This window comes from Oncorhynchus masou, unplaced genomic scaffold (genome assembly GCF_036934945.1).
Source record: "Oncorhynchus masou masou isolate Uvic2021 unplaced genomic scaffold, UVic_Omas_1.1 unplaced_scaffold_1052, whole genome shotgun sequence".
NCBI classification, from domain to species: Eukaryota; Metazoa; Chordata; class Actinopteri; order Salmoniformes; family Salmonidae; genus Oncorhynchus; species Oncorhynchus masou.
The window spans coordinates 194,353-202,284 of NW_027000226.1; positions in this window are offsets into that span (position 1 = coordinate 194,353).

Consider the following 7,932-nt stretch of genomic DNA (forward strand, 5'->3'; position numbering starts at 1 on the left):
GTCCTGGCTGGATGCTCACTTTAGCTCGATAAGTGCGGGGCGCTGGCACAGGACACACTGGGCTGTGAAGGCACACTGGGCTGTGAAGGCACACTGGGCTGTGAAGACGCACTGGGCTGTGAAGACGCACTGGGCTGTGAAGACGCACTGGGCTGTGAAGACGCACTGGGCTGTGAAGACGCACTGGGCTGTGAAGACGCACTGGGCTGTGAAGACGCACTGGGAATACAGTGCGTAAAGCCAGTGCAGGATATCCTGGTCTGAAGAGGTGTACTGGAGACCAGGAGCGCTGAGCCGGCACAACCCGTCCTGTCTGGATGCCCACTCTAACGTGGCAAATGCGGGGAACTGGAAGCGCACCGGGCTATGAATGCGCACTGGAGACACCGTGCGCATCACTTCATAACACGGTGCCTGACCAGTCACACGCTCCCCACGGTAAGCTGGCTCACGTCTAAACCCTACCTCTGCCAATGTCACCGTGTTCATCCCCAAAAATAATATTTTGGGGCTGCCTTTTGTGCTTCCGTCGTTGCCCTGACTCCTCGTATCGTCGCCGTTCCTCTTTCGCTGCCTCCGCCTGCTTCCATGGCAGGGTCCTGTCCCCTGTTAACCTCCTCCCAGGTCCAGGATGTCCTCCACTCACTTTTCTCCCAGGCCCAGGATCCCTGCTCCTCTTGAACACGCTGCTTGGTCCATTGGTGGTGGGATCTTCTGTCACGTTTGTCGTAAGGATCGGACCAAGGCGCAGCGTGAGTAGAGTTCCACATAATTTTAATAAATCGAAACTCACTGAACAAAACAACAAACAACCAAACAAAACGTGACACTACTGAGGTGCACTAAGGCAACTATACATAGACAAGGTCCCACAACACAAATTAGGAAAATGGCTACCTAAATATCACCCCCAATCAGAGACAACGATAAACAGTTGTCTCTGATTGGGAACCATATCAGGCCAACATAGACATACAAAAACCCCATGACGTACAAAGGCCCTAGACATACAAAAACTAGAGTATCCACCCTAGTCACACCCTGACCCAACCAACATATATAGAAAAACAGATATCTAAGGTCAGGGCGTGACAATTTCACAACAACTACCTTATACACACACAAGTGTAAAGTAATGAACAAGACAATGTACATATAAATATATGGATGAGTGATGGCCGTGCGGCTTAGGCAAGATGCAGTAGATGGTATAGAGTACAGTATATACATATGAGATGAGTAATGTAGGGTATGTAAACATTATATAAAGTGGCATTGTTTAAAGTGGCTAGTGATACATTTATTACATCCAATTATTAAATATTAAAGTGGCTAGAGTTTGAGTTAGTATGTTGGCAACAGCCATTCAATGTTAGTGATGGCTGTTTTAACAGTCTGATGGCCTTGAGAGAGAAGCAGTTTTTCAGTTTCCCGGTCCCAGCTTTGATGCACCTCGCCTTCTGGATGATAGCGGGGTGAACAGGCAGTGGCTCGGGTGGTTGTTGTCCTTGATGATCTTTTTGGCCTTCCTGTGACATCGGGTGGTGTAGGTGTCCTGGAGGGCAGGTAATTTGCTCCCAGTGATGCATTGTGCAGACCTCACTACCCTCTGGAGAGCCTTGCGGTTGTGGGCGGAGCAGTTTCCGTACCAGGCGGTACTATCTTTGCTTTTTGCATTAGTTTCCCTAGTTTAGGTCTATGTGTGGCTGCATTAGTTTCTGTAGTTTAGGTCTATGTGTGGCTGCATTAGTTTCTGTAGTTTAGGTCTATGAGTGGCAGCAGGATGCCATCTTAGCATAATAAACAGAGCAGTCTTCAATATAACCTATATCTAAAACAAAATCTTCCAACTGGAATTTCTGGAAAACCTGAGAATTTTGGGAAAGTTAGAGGAATTTTCCAACCCTAGGATATACACTATTCCATAGAATTATTCCAAATGTACCTCTCCTACCTTCCTGAGGAAACCTCTGGTGTCTGGGATTGTCCTCTTAAGCAATAAGGACCGAGGGGGTGTGGTATATGGCCAATATAACACGGCTAAGGGCTGTTCTTACGCACGACGCAACAAGGAGTGCCTGGATACAGTCCTTAGCCGTGGTGGGAGCTGGTTCGGGTCCCCGATAGGTTGCTAGTTCGCGTCCCAGTTTTGACTTGGTGGGAGATCTGTCGACGTGTGTGTGTTTGGGGGGGTTGAGAAGATGGAAAGAAGCGAACGAGAGAGATGAAGAGAATAGACAGACCAGGGAAGAGAGGAGGATGGTAGGAGATATGTCCTGGGATATCCCCCATTAATTGAAGAGAGGAGGATGGTAGGAGATATGTCCTGGGATAGTCCCTATGACTTGAAGAGAGGAGGATGGTAGGAGATATGTCCTGGGATAGTCCCTATGACTTGAAGAGAGGAGGATGGTCGGAGATATGTCCTGGGCTAGTCCCCATGACTTGAAGAGAGGAGGATGGTAGGAGATATGTCCTGGGATAGTCCCCATTAATTGAAGAGAGGAGGATGGTAGGAGATATGTCCTGGGATAGTCCCCATGACTTGAAGAGAGGAGGATGGTAGGAGATATGTCCTGGGATAGTCCCCATGACTTGAAGAGAGGAGGATGGTAGGAGATATGTCCTGGGATAGTCCCCATGACTTGAAGAGAGGAGGATGGTCGGAGATATGTCCTGGGATAGTCCCCATTAATTGAAGAGAGGAGGATGGTAGGAGATATGTCCTGGGATAGTCCCCATTAATTGAAGAGAGGAGGATGGTCAGAGATATGTCCTGGGATAGTCCCCATGACTTGAAGAGAGGAGGATGGTAGGAGATATGTCCTGGGCTAGTCCCCATGACTTGAAGAGAGGAGGATGGTAGGAGATATGTCCTGGGATAGTCCCCATTAATTGAAGAGAGGAGGATGGTAGGAGATATGTCCTGGGATAGTCCCCATGACTTGAAGAGAGGAGGATGGTCGGAGATATGTCCTGGGCTTAGCATAATAGCATAATAAACAGAGCAGTCTTCAATATAACCTATATTGTTTCTATCTAAAACAAAATCTTCCAACTGGAATTTCTGGAAAACCTGGGAAATTTGGGAAAGTTAGAGGAATTTTCCAACCCTAGGATATACACTATTCCATAGAATTATTCCAACTGTACCTCTCTTACCTTCCTGAGGAAACCTCTGGTTTCTGGGATTGTCCTCTTAAGCAATAAGGACCGAGGGGGTGTGGTATATGGCCAATATAACACGGCTAAGGGCTGTTCTTATGCACGACGCAACGCGGAGTGCCTGGATACAGTCCTTAGCCGTGGTGGGAGCTGGTTCGGGTCCCAGTTTTGACTTGGTGGGAGATCTGTCGACGTGTGTGTGTTTGGGGGGGTTGAGAAGATGGAAAGAAGTGAACGAGAGAGATGAAGAGAATAGACAGACCAGGGAAGAGAGGAGGATGGTAGGAGATATGTCCTGGGATAGTCCCCATTAATTGAAGAGAGGAGGATGAGAGACGATATGTCCTGGGATAGTCCCCATTAATTGAAGAGAGGAGGATGAGAGACGATATGTCCTGGGATAGTCCCCATTAATTGAAGAGAGGAGGATGGTAGGAGATATGTCCTGGGATAGTCCCCATTAATTGAAGAGAGGAGGATGGTAGGAGATATGTCCTGGGATAGTCCCCATTAATTGAAGAGAGGAGGATGAGAGACGATATGTCCTGGGATAGTCCCCATTAATTGAAGAGAGGAGGATGAGAGACGATATGTCCTGGGATAGTCCCCATTAATTGAAGAGAGGAGGATGAGAGACGATATGTCCTGGGATAGTCCCCATTAATTGAAGAGAGGAGGATGAGAGACGATATGTCCTGGGATAGTCCCCATTAATTGAAGAGAGGAGGATGGTAGGAGATATGTCCTGGGATAGTCCCCATTAATTGAAGAGAGGAGGATGGTAGGAGATATGTCCTGGGATAGTCCCCATTAATTGAAGAGAGGAGGATGAGAGACGATATGTCCTGGGATAGTCCCCATTAATTGAAGAGAGGAGGATGAGAGACGATATGTCCTGGGATAGTCCCCATGACTTGAAGAGAGGAGGATGGTAGGAGATATGTCCTGGGATAGTCCCCATTAATTGAAGAGAGGAGGATGGTAGGAGATATGTCCTGGGATATCCCCATTAATTGAAGAGAGGAGGATGAGAGACGATATGTCCTGGGATAGTCCCCATTAATTGAAGAGAGGAGGATGAGAGACGATATGTCCTGGGATAGTCCCCATTAATTGAAGAGAGGAGGATGGTAGGAGATATGTCCTGGGATAGTCCCCATGACTTGAAGAGAGGAGGATGGTCGGAGATATGTCCTGGGATAGTCCCCATTAATTGAAGAGAGGAGGATGGTAGGAGATATGTCCTGGGATAGTCCCCATGACTTGAAGAGAGGAGGATGAGAGACGATATGTCCTGGGATAGTCCCCATTAATTGAAGAGAGGAGGATGAGAGACGATATGTCCTGGGATAGTCCCCATTAATTGAAGAGAGGAGGATGAGAGACGATATGTCCTGGGATAGTCCCCATGACTTGAAGAGAGGAGGATGGTAGGAGATATGTCCTGGGATAGTCCCCATTAATTGAAGAGAGGAGGATGGTAGGAGATATGTCCTGGGATAGTCCCTATTAATTGAAGAGAGGAGGATGAGAGACGATATGTCCTGGGATAGTCCCCATTAATTGAAGAGAGGAGGATGGTAGGAGATATGTCCTGGGATAGTCCCCATTAATTGAAGAGAGGAGGATGGTAGGAGATATGTCCTGGGATAGTCCCCATTAATTGAAGAGAGGAGGATGAGAGACGATATGTCCTGGGATAGTCCCCATTAATTGAAGAGAGGAGGATGAGAGACGATATGTCCTGGGATAGTCCCCATTAATTGAAGAGAGGAGGATGAGAGACGATATGTCCTGGGATAGTCCCCATTAATTGAAGAGAGGAGGATGGTAGGAGATATGTCCTGGGCTAGTCACCATGACTTGAAGAGAGGAGGATGGTAGGAGATATGTCCTGGGCTAGCCCCCATTAATTGAAGAGAGGAGGATGAGAGACGATATGTCCTGGTCTAGTCCCCATTACTTGACGAGAGGAGGATGGTAGGAGATATGTCCTGGGCTAGTCCCCATGACTTGAAGAGAGGAGGATGGTAGGAGATATGTCCTGGGCTAGTCACCATGACTTGAAGAGAGGAGGATGAGAGACGATATGTCCTGGTCTAGTCCCCATTACTTGACGAGAGGAGGATGGTAGGAGATATGTCCTGGGCTAGTCCCCATGACTTGAAGAGAGGAGGATGGTAGGAGATATGTCCTGGGCTAGTCACCATGACTTGAAGAGAGGAGGATGAGAGACGATATGTCCTGGTCTAGTCCCCATTACTTGACGAGAGGAGGATGGTAGGAGATATGTCCTGGGCTAGTCACCATGACTTGAAGAGAGGAGGATGAGAGACGATATGTCCTGGGATAGTCCCCATGACTTGAAGAGAGGAGGATGGTAGGAGATATTGTTATGGGTGTAAGATGGCACAGTGATGCTATCTGGTGGTAAATGTTAATTACTGCAACTCCAGTGTTTACCGGTGTTTTTGAGATACCCGGATGTATTGTAATGTACTGAACGAGACTGGTTACTCGCGTCAATGCTTCTGTCTCGTCATTTAACATTCAAACAGATATGTCCTGGGCTAGCCCCCATGACTTGAAGAAAGGAGGATGGTAGGAGATATGTCCTGGGCTAGTCCCCATGACTTGAAGAGAGGAGGATGGTAGGAGATATGTCCTGGGCTAGCCCCCATGACTTGAAGAGAGGAGGATGGTAGGAGATATGTCCTGGGCTAGTCCCCATGACTTGAAGAGAGGAGGATGGTAGGAGATATGTCCTGGGCTAGCCCCCATGACTTGAAGAAAGGAGGATGGTAGGAGATATGTCCTGGGCTAGCCCCCATGACTTGAAGAAAGGAGGATGGTAGGAGATATGTCCTGGGCTAGCCCCCATGACTTGAAGAAAGGAGGATGGTAGGAGATATGTCCTGGGCTAGCCCCCATGACTTGAAGAAAGGAGGATGGTAGGAGATATGTCCTGGGCTAGCCCCCATGACTTGAAGAGAGGAGGATGGTAGGAGATATGTCCTGGGCTAGCCCCCATGACTTGAAGAGAGGAGGATGGTAGGAGATATGTCCTGGGCTAGCCCCCATGACTTGAAGAGAGGAGGATGGTAGGAGATATGTCCTGGGCTAGCCCCCATGACTTGAAGAGAGGAGGATGGTAGGAGATATGTCCTGGGCTAGCCCCCATGACTTGACGAGAGGAGGATGGTAGGAGATATGTCCTGGGCTAGCCCCCATGACTTGAAGAGAGGAGGATGGTAGGAGATATGTCCTGGGCTAGCCCCCATGACTTGAAGAGAGGAGGATGGTAGGAGATATGTCCTGGGCTAGCCCCCATGACTTGAAGAGAGGAGGATGGTAGGAGATATGTCCTGGGCTAGCCCCCATGACTTGAAGAGAGGAGGATGGTAGGAGATATGTCCTGGGATAGTCCCCATGACTTGAAGAGAGGAGGATGGTAGGAGATTGGTCCTGGGCTAGTCCCCATGACTTGAAGAGAGGAGGATGGTAGGAGATATGTCCTGGGCTAGCCCCCATGACTTGAAGAAAGGAGGATGGTAGGAGATATGTCCTGGGCTAGCCCCCATGACTTGAAGAAAGGAGGATGGTAGGAGATATGTCCTGGGCTAGCCCCCATGACTTGAAGAAAGGAGGATGGTAGGAGATATGTCCTGGGCTAGCCAGCATAACTTCAGAGACAGGTGCTGCAATGGACAGAATGTCAGAGATGTGCCTTTCTGTCTTTTGAGAGTCACCCTGTGTTACAGAATAAGTGCCTTGCTCAAGGGCATAACGGTAGTAGGTCCAGGTCGCAGTTGTAAATGAGAACTTGTTCAACTAGCCTACCTGATTTAAATAAAGGTGAAATAAAATAAATAAAAGTAGGCACCAGCAGCTCTTCAGTAGCCAATTCAGTTCTATATAGAACCCCAATGAGACAATGTTTTTGGATGATGGAACTGCAGAATAGAGCAGGCCTAGAGTAGAGGATTGTATTTGTAGTACCGTGAACTGCCACAGAAGGACGCCCTCTGACAATTTAAACATGTCCCCCTGATTTGCATAGGCAAATAATGTTCTATATATGTATTGAGCGGAAACATGCTATTTATAGCTCAACGGTGTCCAACAAAGTAGGATATTTCTCAATGAACTTAGTATTTAGAATCAAGTGGCGAAGCGGTCTAAGGCACTGCATCTCAGTGCTTAAGGCGTCACATCAGACACCCTGGTTTGAACCCAGGCTGTATCACAACCGGCCGTGATTGGGAGTCCCATGGGGCGGCGCACAATTGGCCCAGCGTCGTCCGGGTTTAGCCGGTGTAGGCCGTAATTGTAAATAATAATTTGTTCTTCAACTGGCTTGCCTAGTTAAATAAAGGTTACATTTCAAGAACATAAATAGCTGTACTCGTATAGCCTAGATTTATATATCAAATCGTTTGTTTCTTTAGCGCCACATTTTGTTCACTATCATTATCATCCCAAAATGGTTACATTTTCTATCCTAGGCTCCTACTACATACCAGGCCTCTTTAATTAGTATAGGAACGAAGCTATACAAAATATCTCCACTCAAGATTAGAATCGAATGAGAGAAGTTTATGGGGGTACAGTTTAATTAGGTGAAGGTTCTTTGTGGGAAATTAAACATCTGATTAGCTTGGCTCGTTCTCGTTCACGAACAGACGGGGATTACCAAAGCCCCTCTTACTATTGTAAAGCATACGTCAGCAAAATAAAAAGACTATCCACCCATTTCTAGAGCGGATA